This window comes from Anser brachyrhynchus, assembly GCF_964034855.1.
Source record: "Anser brachyrhynchus genome assembly, chromosome: W".
NCBI classification, from domain to species: Eukaryota; Metazoa; Chordata; class Aves; order Anseriformes; family Anatidae; genus Anser; species Anser brachyrhynchus.
This window is the reverse complement of record NC_137704.1, coordinates 17,787,217-17,805,422: the sequence shown is the minus strand read 5'-3', so window position 1 is coordinate 17,805,422 and position 18,206 is coordinate 17,787,217.

Sequence of the window (18,206 nt, the reverse complement as noted above, 5' to 3'; positions counted from 1 at the left end):
AACACTTTGGTGGGCAACATCTCTTCAGCTTCACAGTACAAAGCAAGCAGTGGCAGAGGTCAGGAAGAAGCTGTTTCTGTGAAGACTTGCATTTTTTGTTGCTGAAGATATTTTCTAGTGCCTGCACCATGCCTGGCAGTGCTGGTAACAGGGAGCATGAGCCAGGCCAGAGCCTCAGCTACTGCATCGTCTAGGGCAGTGGATGTTGGCTTTTGTGTATTTTTTTTTAAGAAGGATAAAAAGCATCCTAAACAGAGTGATACTGTATCACACAGCATCAATGCAATTACTTGAAGTGAGACACACAGAGGTTATTTGCTTCCTCTATTTGCTAAAATAAATAAATCATGTGTAGATTAAGTGCTGTGCAATGAAGACAGCACTGTACGCAATATTCCCCAACAGAGGCTTACATTTCCTAGATAAGATACATGGCAGTAAAGGCTGATGAACTACAGACTTTCACATGAAACTATTGCTAACTACTATTACTACTAAAAATATCACCTCGTTATACTTGCTAAAATAAACATTTATATGCACAGATAATCCCCAAGCTTCAATGTATAAACCAGCTGGTGGTAGATAACTGTTAGAAAAAGCTGTGCCAATAAGCACACTGATGCAGTTTGCCTGTTAGAGGTTTTTCTTGCTCCACATCCAAACAATTGACAGTAGCTGGGACACATTAGCAAGTGGAAGCAAATCCAGACTGCGTGTCCCAAAATTAAAAAAGCTGGAGAGCTCGGAGATGCTTTTTTTTTTTCTTGGTTTCAATTAGTCCCCCTGTACTCGGCTTTGTCCCCTGTACTCAGCTCTGGTGAGGCCGCACCTCGAGTACTGTGTTCAGTTTTGGGTCCCTCACTACAAGAAGGACATGGAGGTGCTCGAGAGAGTCCAGGGAAGAGCAACGAAGCTGGTGAGGGGTCTGGAGAACAAGTCTTATGAGGAGCGGCTGAGGGAGCTGGGCTTGTTCAGCCTGGAGAGGAGGAGGCTCAGGGGCGACCTTATCGCTCTCTACAGGTACCTTAAAGGAGGCTGTAGCGAGGTGGGGGTTGGTCTATTCTCCCACATGCCTGGTGACAGGACGAGGGGGAATGGGCTAAAGTTGTGCCAGGGGAGGTTTAGGTTGGATATTAGGAAGAACTTCTTTACTGAAAGGGTTGTTAGGCATTGGAATGGGCTGCCCAGGGAAGTGGTTGAGTCACCATCCCTGGAGGTCTTTAAGAGACGTTTAGATGTTGAGCTTAGTGATATGGTTTAGTGGAGGACTTGTTAGTGTTAGGTCAGAGGTTGGACTAGGTGATCTTGGAGGTCTCTTCCAACCTAAATAATTCTGTGATTCTGTGATTCTGTGAATTAGAAGAAAATCATTACCAAATATTTTCACATCGTAATTTTCATGCTGATGAGAGCATCAGAGCAAAATAATAGGAGTCTCATTTCCTCTTAGGAAACTAAATGAGAAATGAGACTTGGAAAGAAGCTCCCAAAGTCAGCTAATCCATTGTGCAGCTCCAGGAGAGGATTGCCCATAGCACACAGGACATCAGGAGCCCGTTTGCTTCACAGAAAGTGCGCTGGGATGCTCTGCATGAGCCAGCCCTGGGAGAAAAGCTTCCATCAGTGTGCTCCCACCTCCTTGCATCTCCTCTTGAGAGAAAGTCCATAACCTATGTCCGGCTAGTAGACATCCTTGTCCATAAAAAGTTTCTGGCCTGCAGGACGCTTGTATTTGTTTTTCTGTTGCACAGGAAGACTGGACAGTAAGTAGTCATTTGCTAGACAAAATCAGCTCCAACTTCTACAAAGCTCCAAACTTTCTACAATGGGAGACCAAAAACCAGATGGGAATCTTATCCAATTGCTCTTGTGTAATGCTTCTGTTAAGTGAGACCTTGGCTATGGTTTACTCTGAGTAAAAGTGCACATCAAAAAATAATGTTACTAAAGTTACCCTTCATAACACTGATCTTGTTACAGTTATTTTTTTTTTCAGGATGGGCTGAGTTTAGCCATTAGCATAATACCAAATCCTAGGATCACGAAAGATGATCCAAAACACCTTGGAAGTATCACTTAAGCGTCACAGAAAACACTCTGCTGTCGATACCCAAAGACACAACAATTTAAGGCAAGGTGGGGCCAGATACATTGCTATGTTTGTTCTTTTTGAAATACCCCTATCAACCATGGCCTGTTATTTTAGGCAAATCAGATCAAATGCGGCTACCAGTTCTCTTAAACTACATTTGCTCCTGTGCTTCTGCCTCTTTTTGCATGCCTGTGAAGATGAATACTGCATGTTAGGCAGCACCATGGCCTTAAAATAAAATAGTGCAGCTCATCAAGCACAAGAGAAATAGCTGTCAGAGATTACACAGTGAGAGTTTGTCAGGTAAATCCGCATGCACAACCAGCAAGACACATGCCAAAATCATGTACTGTAGCTCATCAGATCATCCAAATCCCAGAATAAAGTTAAGCCAGCCTAACCATCTGGACATGTATGTCATACAACAATCTATGCAATTTGGTTTTTGCTCTTAAATCCTTCTGTCCTAAAAAAAAAAAAAAAAAAAAAAAAGTTAACTTTAAACATTTTTTCCTACCACAAACATCTAAATTGGGAAATCCTTTAAATCCTTCTTTAGCAAGCTGTTCTTTTTCTATTCCAAATCTTAGGGAAAAAATAAATAAAAATAAATAATAATAATAATAAAAAAAAAACAGAGCAGTTAAATTCTGCCACAGAAATCAGTGCAGACAGTCCCCCTTTCAATGGTGGGTGCTTGTTTTCATGTATTAAGTGTTGCTAGCAGATATGTGAAAAAAATATCCCAGTTTTTGCCTTTGACACTGTGACTTCTAAGAAGCATTTTTTCAGTGCCAAGAAAGATCAGTCACATTGCTGGCATTAAGTAGCACTCCCACAAGCTGTTAAATTTTTTACCTGCAGACGAGTGGTTCTTGAATAGATAAAAAACTATTTCCTGCCTTTTGAAGATACAAAAGAGAACCTAAAGGATTATGAAATCCCTATAACTGATAACCTTTGGACAGCAGCATTATCAAAAGGCAAGGATAAATGACCTAATTCATCCACCATCTATCTGTTTAAAGTCAGGGAGTTCAAACTGGAGATGAATTGCCTTCAGCAAAGCTGCAGTCTACAAGGTGCTGTGTGCTTATGGCCCTTAATGAGCAGTGAAAGAATAGTGGATATTATGACTGACAACATTAATATATGCAAATATATGTGTGTATGTCTATATATATTTAAAAATCTGGGAATAGCACACAACAATTCAGAGGAATGAAACCACAGAACCAGGGTAAAATTAACAAAGGTTCCGGCATGATGCAGAAGCCTATTTCCCAATTTTAAAAGATCCTACAGTCTAGGAGTCTGGATCCTGCCGTCACTTGGTCCAGAAGCAGAGGCGAGCTTGCCCACAGCATGCCAGTGTAAGGGAGCTCAGCAAAGGTTTTTGTTTGTTGTGTGTATCCTACAATCACATACGACCAGGATATTACCTGAAAAGATTTTTGTTATATAACTACTTATTAAAGCCTACAAGACCTAGCTGTAAGCATGTGGCAAGCACTGGGGCTGGAGTTGGGCTGCAGACGTCTCTTCCTTTCTTCTTCCAAGAACGTGCCACCCTCCTTACTCACTTCATTTATGGCTGGCCCATAGTTACCCATCTGCCGGTAAGGTCAGCAGCAGGCAAATGAAGGCCATACCACCCTTAGCACAAGCTCCCCATGTGGTGTGACACAGACCAAACCCAACTTTCCAGTCAGGGACAGCTTTATCTTTAAAGCCATTGTCCCCCTGAGGAAAGCTGTAAATACTTTTAAGCCCTCCCTGACATCAGTAGTAATTGAGGATGAGCTACCTCTCAGAATCACAGAATCACAGAATGTTAGGAATTGGAAGGGACCTTGAAAGATCATCTAGTCCGATCCCCCTGCCGGAGCAGGAACACCTAGATCAGGTCACACAGAAACGCGTCCAGGTGGGTTTTGAAAGTCTCCAGAGAAGGAGACTCCACAACCCCCCTGGGCAGCCTGTTCCAGTGCTCTGTCACCGTCACCGTAAAAAAGTTTTGTCTCATATTTAAGCGGAACCTCCTATGTTCCAGCTTGCAGCAATTGCCTCTTGTCCTATCATTGGGTGTCACTGAGAAGAGCCTGGCTCCATCCTCCTGACACTCCTTTCATGGAAACAAACATTGTTTCCAAGCAGAATTAAATAACTTAGTCCTCTGCTTCTTTGTTATTTTTCTCTCCTCCATGACATTTTGCAAATTCACAAGAAATCCAGAATTGTTGTTATTTATTGCCCATCTGTGTTAGCACCCTCACAATCCTGGAGGATTTCCTCATGCTCAAGAGGGAGTGGTTCCTGCTCCATAAAATGCCCAGCATCCGAGTGGATGGAAAAGTCAAGAGAGGGCCATGAACCAACACCATGGAAATGAAGAGAAAGAAAGTGGTCTGTTTATAAGACTTGAGGTTTTGCTGGCAAGACTGATGTGTATCAGCAAAAATATAACCTCCCAGCAGTGTTAACTTTATTATCAACACAGGCAAGTTCTCCTGCTCTTCTAGCTTGTGCCATTTAGGAGATCAATTTAAGCTACGTGAGAAGAGTTTTAAAGTCAGTACGAGGTGTGTTTTGTTGAGCAAGAAATATCTGGTTGCAATGGTACAATGCTGCTGCTAACTCCTCTGAGCATAGACAAGACCAGTTCCTGCCCTACATGTCCTTGCTTGGTCGTGATCTGCTGAAAAAGTATGAATTCAGAAACACCTGGAGCCACACCTGGCTGGTGTGTGCACCGATGACCAAGCCAGAGAAGCACAAACTGGGCTTGGTGAGAAACAAGAGGAAGAGGCACTCTACGAGTACTCCACAAGCAGAGCTATGGAGGACAGTGACAGAGCCTACGTGATGACAACTGACACATTTTCCTGTGTCCTCTGACCCCAGTCTGGCCGTGCTTCCCTCTGCACTATCCACACCAGACCATGAACAGCCTCTGCCTGAACCAAGGATGACCCACACTTGGGTTCGACAGGGATGAGCTGTGTAACAGCACTAGCTGGTAAGCGAATGTCAACAATTAGAGATTAACAGTCTAGTATCTAATATTTTGTCCATCATAGCATGAATTCGTTAATAAATACCAGTTATAAATAGTGGAAGCTGTGTGACTGTAAAAACTGCAAAAGCTGGTGGGGACTTGGAGATGGATGTATCACCTGCAGTGACAAAGGAACTCACTTTTTGAAGCTAACAGCTTCCCTCGAATTCCTCTGATTCATCTATGACATAGACTGCTGTCACTTTATGGATGTCTTCTCTTGAGCCAAGCTGACCAGAATGACTGGATTGAATATTATATCACAAAATGACAGGAGGAGTTAGTGATATGTGTCCCCTCTACATGCCATTTCCCACGAGGCCTAAAAAAGATCATCATACTTTATTTTATGATCAGCGGGTCATTCATCTATATCTGCTTTGAAGCCACAGTAGACTTTTTGCCAGTCACTAATAGAAACTAAATAAACACAGCCAAACAGTGTCATCTATCTGTGTGGTGAGTAATTATGAGGGATTCCTCTTTAAACAGATGCTTAAGTAAATATAGAAATATTATTTTACAAATGCTGGCTCAAGAAGAGATGTTGGGGAATTACAAAGGAGAGACATCTCACTTACATATGTGCCTATCTTAGTGTAACTCTGACCCTACACGGTTACCCAGTACATAGCAAAGGAATTTGTTATTTCAGCTTTTATAGTTGCACGTGAGCTTTCTTCAATGCACCATCAACTGATGCTCAGGATTGAAAAGTACTTTTCTATTTCCAAAGCTTCATTCATAAAAACAACCTTTTCATTGAATGTTTTCATTCCGGTATGCGCCGGTATTTATTTCCCAAGGAGGCTATTGGGAGACTATTTCACATAATGTATCAGGAATTAGTTCAATATGGTGTAGGGCTGTAACACAGCGAAGTAATCATTCTTGACCCCATCGAGTTGTGTTTACTCATGACCCCACCGCACCGAGCACAAAGCACTGGGTGTGCTGGCTGATATGAGTTGTTTCACTCTGCCCACTCCAGCTCTCCCTCCGTGTCCGCTACCTCATTCCTTTCTGCTCTGGGGCTGGGATGCAGTTCGAGGGATGGCTGGTTCTCAGCACCACGCAGAGCCGTTTGCGACCTATAATGCAGTAACAGCATTAAGGGTGGGTTTGTTTGGGAAGCTCAGCCCTGATCAGGACCTCAGTGGGCAAAACTCAATTAACTGGGGGGGAGGAGGGCAGCAGAAAGCAGGAAGGGGAAGTGGGGGAAGCGATGGGGAAGCATGAAGTGCCATAACCAGTTTCAAATACCTCTGCAGTTGTCTGCAGATCAGCCAAGTGGCTGGTGACTCCTATTGACGCCTGCCAGCACAACGCTATTGCTCACCCACCCAGCCGAGCTGGATATCTTGGCTGAAAGATTTATCTCCCAGACAAATAATGAAGATTCTGGTAGCGAGAGAACAGGCAGACCTGCATACAGATGGGCAAGCGAGAGTGGGGCAGGGAGAACCACAGCCAGGCAGGAAGCCAGGACACCCAAATCTGGAGAAAGAAGGGAACAGATCCCTGCCGTGGACAAGGGGATGGAAGCACTTAATGTATCTGGGGGCTGAGCACTGACTCTCATATTTCCATTTGTTCTTCTCCACTCTGCAGCCCAAGCCCTTCAACCTCGACACATTCATGCTCCCCTCACTCCTCCACTCTTGAACCAGAAAGGGAGAAAAATGCAGACCTTTTGCAATATCGCTGCCACGGCATGAAAAGAAGTTGGCAGGGAGGCCCAGGAGCTGGGATTCCTGGGACCCGCAGCCACTCATGGGGTGACAGCAATAGGACCCAGGCTTGTACAAGAGGATGTCCCTCCTTTTGCAGAGCTCGGCACGGTTCTGAGCATAGCAGGCTGACATGGTGAAACGCCATATGATTGTTTGCTTTATATCAAATGGGGCCATGCCATCACTTTTTTAGGGAAACGGCTGCTCTCTGGCTGCCTGCAGCTGCACAGCGGGAGCTCCATCCAGGCTCGCAGGCAAGGTAGAGCCAAACAGCTGCTCCCAGCTAGGCAGCGGCACCGGCTCCCACCGAGCTGCCGCAGACCTCCAGGGCTGCCAGCGCTCACCAGGGTGCAAGGCAGCGGTCCCCAGGCTGACCTGCTGCTCTCCAGGCATAAATGCTACCTGGCAGAGCTGCAGCTCATCACTTGCCTGCACACTGCCCAACTGCCTTATCCCAGTGGTCTCATCCTGGTGGTGGCAGGCGGGTCCCTCCAAGGGTGACTTGTCCATGCCGCGTTGGTGCCTCAGAGAAGGGAGAGGAATTGCCCTCTGGAGGCATTTGTCTTGTCTCGGAGTCCCTGGAAAGAGCCCACCTGACATCAGACCAGAAATCTTTTTTTCTTCAGGCCACAGCTAGGCAAGGTGAACACCACCAAGGTGCCTCACCTTATAAATGCTCGGCCAGGAGAGTAACAATGGTGACATTATTTTAATCAATGTCAAATGGTCTATGAGTTAATTGAGTTTTTCTTATCTAGTCTAGAGAACAGAGAAGTTCCTTGGAAGATGCTGGAACAGAAATACACACTGCCCTCAGGGGTGCATATAATGGCATGGGATTTCTGTACGTTACAACATTCCTTTAAGACCATGTCATCTAATGAGAGACTTTCTTTGTTTGGGGGGAGGGAGAGAGAAGTTAGCTTTGTTGTACTATTTCTGCTCTCCATTTCTCATTTTAGTTTTCAGATAGGTACATGCCGTAGAATACATTTTAATTGTAAATAAAAATATATTCTACTTCGCAGTGCCTCCTTTTGAGAGTCTCGGAGGAGGAAGCGAGCACTGAACTGCCAGGACCACAGCCTTGCAGCCAGAGCTCAGCAAAGAACCTGTTGCTTCGCCAGGTTACAGACTGGTAAACTGAGGCAGGGGGCTGGCCCTGTTGCAAAGGGTCTCAGGGGAAAGGCATTAAACCACCAGTTCTGCAGCATCTTCAGAATGCATGCCCATCTCTATAAAACCTATGGAATTTAATAAAGAACTCTCAAACAGGGATGATTTTTTTAAATTTACTTTATTGTTCTCCCAACAGAGCGTGGTGAGTATTTCCCATTCAGTTCCACGATGCTCCCCCACCACGGCAAGAACACTTCTGCTCTGCCACCCAGACACCTGGGCAGTGCCACAGGGCCGCCAGCCTCTGCGCCCGGCGGGGAAGTGGAGGAAGGGCAGGGCAGGGCAGGGCAGGGCAGGGCAGGGCAGGGCAGGGCAGGGCAGGGCAGGGCAGGGCAGGGCAGGGAAGGGAAGGGAAGGGAAGGGAAGGGAAGGGAAGGGAAGGGAAGGGAAGGGAAGGGAAGGGAAGGGAAGGGAAGGGAAGGGAAGGGAAGGGAAGGGGGGAGAAACCGCCGCCGCAGCCTGAGTCACGGCTGCCGCGGGATGTGGCAACGCGAGGCCGGGCGGTGGCAGTGGGCGGGGCTGGGTGCGGGCGGAGTGAGGGCGGCAGCCGGGATATCCCCCTGTTAGCGTAGCAACCACATAACCACCAAGTGATTATATGAAGGTGCTTTATTCAGCGCTGGAAGCCGGGGCAGGTGCCCAAATCTGGCTTCAAGTCCCGTTACTTTCCAGCCATTATTTATACATTCAACATTACGTAAGGCATACATATTCATTACAGGTTGCAACATCAGCCTCGCATTCCATTCTAATTAGCTCTCCTCCCATTTGCACATGCATGGTGCTCTCTGGTGGTCGTCCAGGTGGTCGTCCAGATGAAGTAAGGAGTCTTCCTCTCTGCTAAACTTTTCACCTTTCTCGCTCGACGCATGCTCCCTCCGCTCCTTGCTTCTGCTTCAACTCATTTCAGCACTTCCAGGCCCTTATCCAAGGTCAGGTTGTATCTGTTCCCTCCCAGGGTTCCCCTTCAAAGATTCATTTGACTGTTCAGTATACTCCCTAAGTTTCCCAGTATACATAGATTATTTGATAATATACTCCCTAAACTTCCCAGTATACATAAATTAATTGATAATGTAAGTACATTTGGCAATGCTTAATTATACTGCATGACCCATCAGCTAAGAGACATTAATAAAACATCCATTCGATTCTCCCCAACACAAACACCCCCGCCCGTGGCGGCGGCCGGGCAAGGCCCGCCCGGGCAGGCAGTGGCGGCTCACCCAGGCTCCGGCCCAGGCCCCGACCCCAGCCCCAGCCCCAACCCCGACCCAGGCCCAGGCTCCATTCCCCTGCACCACATTAGTTTCTTGAAGTGTGTAATTAAGCGGCCTGAAAATTCAGGCTGCAGGTAACCGGTGGAGGAATGGGTGAAAGTTTGTCTTCATGCACAAATTGCTGCTTGCTCAGCTGTACGTGCCTGCTTCAAGCTGCACCGGGGCTGGCAGGTGTTCTGTGCGACACAGAGCATGACAAGCTCCATGGGCTGCAATTTTATTAAATATAAATATATCTATTAATTATTTCAAAATCTGTGTTTATTTCATTACTTCATTTTTTATATTACCGAGTATTTCACCTTTGTGCAATTGAAAACTGCCCCAAAGTTGTGGCACAGCTGACACCTTTATCCCAGCGCTGCTGCTGTAACCAGGGCTACATCCAAACCAGTGCTATGTGAGGTTCTTGGGGGAGTATGGTTGGTAAAATTTTGTGTTTATGGAGCTAGTGCTTAAAATAGTATAGAAAATACATCCTTTGTTTCTGAGGCTCTCGAGTAGTCTTGCTTCACAGTAAGTCAAAGCAATTAATAGGGCTTTTGGCTTTACTTAATCTAATTTACCACGTTTTTTCTTTAATTAATATATTGCAAAATAGTTTAACTATTCCAAACTAAACAAACCTTCAAATCAATGCCAATTTACCTTACCTGCTGTTCTGCATCTTCAGAAGCAGAAGTGTTGCTTCCACAGGACCAAGAGAGGCAGGAGGGTTGCAGCTGTGCCCAGGCAAGATATCCTGTTTTCTACATGCTGCTGAAATCAAGTCACATAATACCTTGCAAATGTCTTATTTTCAAATTCCCGAGTTCAACAATATGCCATACAATAAAATGAATGTGAATGCATGTGTGTTATACACAACTCTGCCATCCCTGTTTTTGCAAACTCATTGAGAGCACCTCCTAGGCAGTTACCCAAGTTAAAATTTGAGATGGAAGAAGATGACACAGAGAGCTGTAAGACTCGCCAGAGGTATCAGAACGACATGCCATGTTTCTAGGCATCTTGACGGAGAAACTGAGATCTTGTTGTCCCTTCTTTCTTTCTCTGTTCAAGTTTTGTATTGAATTTATGGATTCAGTTGTTGGAACAGAACATAAAAAGATGGAATTTGTAAGCATAAATGGCCAGCCATCCATTTGCCTACCATATACATGTGTAACTGGTCCTACCAATTAAGCATGTGTTGTACTTCGTGTCTTTTGTGCAGCTGTATACTCCTGCAATTCTAAAACACGGAACAGGAAGGGTCAGACAGATTGTGTTCCTCAAGGTGAGCTAAAAGCTTAACACTTGTCTTTAGGATTTCAAGCTAAGAAAAAAACCTCTTTGGCTCTTTGCTTTAGAATATGATTAATATTCTAGCAACCTACCTGTGAGGGAGCCCTGAGAGCTCTAACCTCACTTGGACTCCACTGGGAGGTGAGGTGCTCAGCTCCTTTAGGAGGCTGCATGCACTTTGCAGAGCAGAGCCAGATGGGCTTGAGAAAGCCGAGCTGCTGACTTCCTAGCACATCACCATAAACAAAGAGAGTAATAGTAATAATAATAATCCTTAGCACGTAATGACAATAGCGGTTGGGGCTGTGAATGGAGTGGGTCTTTCAAACCTCTGTTTATGGTGCCTGTGATATCACTCAGTCTGGCAGGAGGTCTGCAGCTCGAATTTCTTAAGGCCTTTAGGAGGTGGTAATTGTCTCACTGTTGCTTTAAACACAGTGTTAATTATGTTTTTAAACAATGCCTATAAACTCTTTAATTCTTTGTAAAGTGTTCCCTGTCTCTACGGGGTTTTTTTATTAGTGGGGTTGTGGGTTTTTTGGGGGGGGGGCGTGTTGGAAGGCTTTGGGGGAGGTCACAGTCATGAGGGCTATCAAATGAAAACATTCACTTTTAATTTTACTCGTAGTTGATAGACTTAAATTTCAAATAGTGTCTTTCTTTGAATTTGGAGGCATAGTCAGCATACAACCCTTTACAGTGTACATTTCCTCTTTGCTTCAAAACATTTTTCTTCTCTATTCTATAGGTGGTATTGGGTGGCTCAACTTTGTGCCATTAAACTATGCCAGCAACCCCCCCAAAAAAAGTATTAAAAAAAAAAAAGTATACCAAGTATACCTGTTATATCATTTGTAGTCCAAAGTTCCTGAAATGATGTTTTTGAAAAAATCAAATACTAACACATTTGGGCCATGCTCTAGAAGACCCATCCAGCAGCCCACAACTATCTCAGCCAGTATGGCTGCTCTTATGTTCTCACCAAATATGTAATTTTCCTCTTAAATGAAGAGAACAAGTCTGGGCCTCCTTTGGATTAATCATTGCTATCAGATGGCATGCCTTCTTCCCTCAAGCTGAAATGAATGTGGAGGTTTGGGTAATATGCTTTTGAAAATCCAATCTTCAAATTACACTTTACTATTAATACCTTTTTTTTGGGGGGTTCAGTTTATGCAATTTGGGTTGTGAAATCAGGGTAGTCAGTTCCTCTCCAGTCCTTGTTTACCCAAAACTCCCTTATTTCAGGTTCAAAGGAGACTTTTCATCCTGGAGGTAGTCCCTATCAGGCAGGGTCCTGACTTTCATTGCAGCGCTACTCTTTAGTTTTCAAGTGACTTCTACCACTTGGATATTTTAGAAAAAATTCAATTTCAAGCAGGTTGTTTTCCCTGGAACTGAGCCACATCAAAGACTGTCATGAAAGCATTTCTGTTGAATTTAATATTTGTTAAAAGTTATTAAAAATCCCAACCCTACATTTAGATGAATGAGGACTTTTCAATTATCTGTTTTAATGCACTGGCACTACTAATTCATAAATTATCAGGTCTGAAGGGCTATTCCTACTGTCTAGACTACCCACCTGAGTAACGCAGGCTAGAAAAGCTCCCTGCATTTGTACAGGCTTGAACCGGCTGGAGCTCATCTTTTGAATACCACCAAAACCTCACTTCAAAATTGTTATTGACAAAGAATCCACCGCAGCCAGTGGTTAATTACTGTAACTGGATCATTACCTGTGAAAAATAATGCTTTGTTTCTCTCTTGATTTTTCCTAACAGAACTTCCAGCTTTTGGCTCATGCTGCATCTTTGATGCACTCAAGAAACCATTAACAAAGCTTTTTTTCCCCATGTGTGATTAAGGCATTGTAGACTTCTAGAGAAACTAAGACATTGATTGTCTGCAGTTGTGGAGCATCTTTATTTGTATGCATCTTCTCAGCTCTCTCTTAAGCACATCATACAAGTGTAAACAGAGCCAAAAATGTCTCATAGACATAATGCTCCCATAGAGATAGAATAGAAACAAGTGCCCAAGAATTTGCTATTTAAAATTAGGATTTATCTTGGATTTGAGGACAAGAATCTAAAAAATCTAAAACGTGTTCTCTAAAAGCAGATTGTGGCAATACTCTACTCTTAAAACATCATTGCTTTATCAAGTGCTCATGTCAGATGTCTGATCATTGAATTTTCTTTTCATGTAAAACTGTATGTAAGTCAGTATGAGGAATGCTGATCCCGAACATCATAAACATGTGAATTTTCTTTTTAGAACAAAGTTATCTCAGTCTCTGATGGGCCAAATTTCCCATTAACATCAGTGGAAATTTTCCCTGGAAAAGACTGTGACAGGCCAGCACCTCACCAGCAGTGAAGACAGACAGTGTTTGAGGGAGAAAGCAGCTCCGCAGTGCATCTGGCTAGGCCACTGCAATACAGAAGGTCACATCAATGATATTTAGGTTGTGATGTATCACATTAAAAGGAAGGAACTGCAGAATTATACACATACCTGCCAGCAGTAGGAAATACAGACTCTGGTGGTTTTCCGTGTGCTTTGCCTGACCCTCTGCCCTCCACTTTCCAACTATTTCTGCCAAAGAGGTTTTGGTAGTTTTCTTTCACATGAAGGAATTGCAGGTTCCTCCCGCTTCTAAACTGATGTACACATCCGTGGCACCTGGCAGTCCCCTCTCCGGTGTTATCAGCTGGTCCTGAAGAACAGCACATCCCTGCCTTGTGGCTGCCATTTGAGCAGGATCTGATAAATCCCCCTGAAGCCTGATAGTCATGTCAGAAGTCAGGGATTAGCCTGATAACGTTATGACTGAAATGCCACTTCTAAGAGAGGGACACCCCACCCTTCCCCGGTCCCCCTGGGCTATCTATCCATAGGTGTCTCAATGTAGTGGTCAGTACCATATGTTCGTGTGATGCCCTGGGTTTACTTGCTTTGGTGTTTTGGAAGGAATCTGAGTGAAGGCACCCTGAGGACTACAGGCAGATCGGGAACACTGGCTGAAAACAGAAAGCAGCTGTCTCCATCACTACTCTGGACTCCAGAGGTTTCAGGTGAAGGAATCTTTCCTCTGACCCATTTCAGCCACAGCTCTTTATGTACACACCACTGACTCGCGGAAAGCTGACTCCACAATCAGTAAGATTGTAAAGTAGGTATGTTTATTCAGCGCTGGGCGGCACGGGGGGTAGTCCCACCAAAGTCGTGCGCGCCCTAACGCGGCAAGTTGCTTTGGTTATGTACAGTAAAGAGTTACATATGCATGAAGTTTCCCAGTACGCCTATACATATGCATGACCTGTCCCCGCTTAGTATTAAAATTAGCTCCAAGAAGTCATTTCCATAAACTCCTCCCATCTGCACTTGCGCAGTGCCTTCTGGTGGTGGGCGCTGAGGGTCGTGAGGATGAAGTAAGATGTCTTCATCAGGGCTGAACTTTTCACCTCATCTCCTTGCGCATGCTCTCTGAGGCCTTGGTCACAATCTGGGCCATAAGGTTGGTTTGGTCCGGTTCTCGGGGTCCGAGGGGCTCCTGTTATCTGGAGGCCTAAGCGCAGCACAGGCACAGTACATCGCAAATGTAGCACATATTAAGCAATGAGTGTTGCCTACATATTCATTCTTAATCAATCACTCTCTAATTTTTAATCCCATGTTTCACCACTATCTGGTCCAGTGCCTGCCAAATACTATAGGTAATTACAAGTAAAACATGGCAGTTCATGTACTTGGCAAATGTACTTACTTGAAATAAAGAGAATTTTGATTTACACCACTGAAACATAGTCCTAAAAGTGGGATACAGCTATGCTGTCCACATGTGCTTATCTTTCAAATGTTCCAGTAAACCTGCTTTGCTTTCTGTTTCCATACAGAAAAATCCCTTCTTGAGTGCTTACACACAAAATCAAGTCTGAAAACAAATATTCACTAATTTGGAAATTTGAAGCACATAAGTACAGGTACAACACCAAGGAAGTCAGAGTTACACCTAAGATGGTGCATTAAGATTGTGTATTTTACATTAATATTTGGCAAGATCCTGGAAGTACTCCACAGAGTACACACCGATCCCCAAGGCGTTCACTTCTTCCTTGCTGGGGGAAGAAATCACTCCCTTCCACCACAGCATCATGTGTTGCATGAGGGATCTGCAGGTTCCCTTTATCTGTACAGCCACGTGTTCCACCTGCCTCTGCCCCAGTCTCCCCTCTGCCACCAACAGCCCCAGTCTCTTCCCTCTTGCCCGTGGCTTCCAGGCTGTGTCACGTGCCACGTGTGCTGTCACCGCAGTTCTGCCCCATGAAATCCTCTGCTCCCGTGTCCCGGCTGGCCTCAGTCCCCTTCCTCTGACCTCCCTCAGTGCCCATGTCGGGAATTCCACCAGCATTCAGCAGGAGCTGGGCTGGATGACGGTGCCACCAGCAACACGTGTAAGCACGGACAGAGCTGTAGGCGTGACGTGGATTTGCTGACACAGGTGAGCACCCACCAGAGATGCTGTGAAGGACAGGTGCTGCTCCTCCTGCCCACCTCGGCATGGAGATGCCAGCGTCATGGCTCTGGGCTGCAAAGCCCATTTGGCAGCAGCGCTTACCCTCCGACACTGGCCACATCCGTTCATTGTTTCCCTGCTGCTTCCCTGGGCAAACATCACACTGGATCTGCTCTGATCTCCGTCTCATTTGTGTTCCTCTTTGGTGGAGATTGTTATACCAGCATGAAGGTTCATATGTTTGAAACAGCAAATTCTTCTACTGCTAGGCTAGAATTAGGGAGTGATCATACCGAGATTATTTCCTTGATGATGGCATAACGGAGTCCAGGCAAGGAGATCGCCTTGTGCTTCACCCCCTCTAGATACAAAATCAAAGCAGTACAGACGTGTGAACAAGCCCGAAAGCTAACAAAAGCTCAGCTACCAAAGCACATGCTTCAAATCAGGCGCGTGTGAGTGCTTTGGTGGATGGAGGTATCCCCGCAGCTGAATGAGTCCCCAAAGCCAGTGCCTGTGCCTGTGCCTTGTAGCTCCTGATGGACCGCTTGATTTGGGAGGTCGGATTCCCAGGGCTGGGGACAGAAGTGCTTTTCCTTGTGTCTGACCAGCAGGGGCGAGCACCCTGCTCACTGGGCCTTCTCTGCTTTTCTCACTCATCCCATCCAGCAGCAGTGGGACCTTTCCAGCCCCAGAATGGCTGAGAGCAGTGGGAGCACCAGCAGTGCCATGGGGATGTCCAAGCAATGCCCATCAGGGAGAACAGAGTGTTGAGGGCCGTGCCTCCTGCTCATCAGACACCGAGGTTTCTTGGAGAAGTGTTTTCAGACCTGAGGTCTTGGAGATGAATTTGCTTCGTCAATGTGAGCTACTGGAGCGGAAGGAGAAGTCGGATACAGCCAAAATGGCATCGTAACCCAGACTTCGAACATTGCTTGAGAGCTCTGCTCTGAAAATAGGGCATAAAAATAGAAGCAGGGACAGCAGCTTAGCTATTCCTAATGTGCACAAAAGGATGGGAAGGTGCCAGGAGTCTCCCTACTCTGCCCCTGCCCTGCCTCCAGCCTGGCTTCTTCTCTCCTGCGGTCTGAGAACGCTTTGCACTCCTGGTAGCAGAGAGACATACCCCCAAAAGAGCAAAGTGTGCGTGTTATTGACCCTAGCCTAGAAAGCGTATGAAGAGGGATCAGCTCTGTTTGTTTGTGCCCGATAATGATGTCAGGAAAAGGTTTTTTCCCGAGTCTGGTTTTATCCCTTTGTGTGAGTACCTTTGGTGCGTCTCACACCCTGGTGCTGTTAGCAAAACAATTAGGTTAACAGTGCCTTGGCTCCAACTGTCTGTCAAAGGCTGAATTGCAATGCAAATTGACTCGGGTTTATCGTGCACCCCTAGCTCTTCAAAGGCAGCCGGGCTCGAGAAGGGTCTCCAGAAGCCTCCAGAGGAATGGGGTCTTGAAACGGGGAGCGTGGGCTGCGTGGGATCACGCACGAATGCGTTTCTGACGAGGGATGTGGGTTTTATTCCCTCACCTGCCAGTGAGCACTGACAGCCACACAGGCGTGGGTTCACAGGGGGTCTCCCAGCCCAGGTAATGTGCTCATTTTTATGCCTTCTTTATGCCTATTTCTGTATTTTCCATATGGACACATACACCCGGCCTGTTTAAAGGGGTCTGCAGGGTCAGTTACAAAGCACTTCTTATCATTTATTTAATATTTAGCACTTGTGTAGCAATTTTTACCTGCAGAGCTCAAGGTACTTTGCACAGGCAAGTGCTGCTGGCCTACTGCACAGACCCAAGTGTCAAAGCCCAGGTACCCGCTGATGGGAGAGAGATGTGCCCCAGGGCACACAGGGAACCTCTGGCAGGGCCCCAAAATGACTCCTGGATCCCGTTTCTGTTCCCTGTCCCTTCGCTGCATGCGTCACGGTGTGCTCTTTGTCACTCTGCTCATGACCATAAAGTAATCACAGTCATCAAGTCATCAGCAAGGCAAGCAGAACTGCAAAGGGAAAAACACCTTGAAGAAATCCATCTCATTTATAACAGCCTGGAAAGTTTTTAAAAATTAAAAAGTATAATGCACCTATTAATGGGCACGTCCAGTGTGTATTCCACCAGCAGATACAGCAATGAATAGGAACCAGTTTTTCCCCTATCACAGCACTTTACCATAGGCATCACAGTGAAAAGGGGACTGCAGTGCTCTTGTGAAGCGAGTAAATCAGCTGAGGTCACCTCAGAGGCTGATGAACGAAATGTCAAACTGCCGTCTGATTTCCATTTCTCAGGACTTTGAGATGACCATTTTAAAAGCGACAGGATTTACTTTGCCCATTAAGTACTGGGAGGTGAAGTTAGGAGTCCATCCGCTTCCTCGGACTCCGCTTTAATAAGCTTCCCCAGTTTTTCTTTTAGAGGCCAGCAGATGATGTTCTTCCCCTCCTCAATATTTTCTTATTATTTATCATAAAAGTGAGCAGATTTTAAGCCTGGGTAAATATAATTTTGTTGCCATTTAGTAAGGCTGCCCCCAAATCCAGACCCTTTCTAACTAGTTTAGATCCAGATTCTGCAAATGCCATGAGTGATTGCAGGCCCCCTTGGAGTCTCACCGGCCTTCTGGGGCAAGACCGGGCTCTAAAATTATCCCTGCGCTCCTGCGTGCACCAAAGGCAGGCATCCAGCAGCGACAGCCCTGGGAATACCCTGCCTGCACGGCATGCGGAGCCCGGAGCCATGCTCCTTCTGCGTCCCCTGTTCTTTATGTCTGTTGTCTTGTTTGGTTGGGCGCAATTGTTTTAGAATTGCACTTGCTTACAGCAGCCATGATTTAAGAGTCTCGGCTCCTAATTCCAACACAGTAACTGACTTACTGTGTGACCTGAAGCAACTCATCCACCAGTGCTTATTATAAGAAAAGGGAGCTCCTCATGCGTGGAAGCATGCACGGGGCCAGGGGCTCGTGATGTGGGGGCACTGCGAGGCCCAGCCGGGTTCCCCAGCTCCCTGCCACCAGGACACGGTGGTGCAAGCCTCACAGCCTCTTG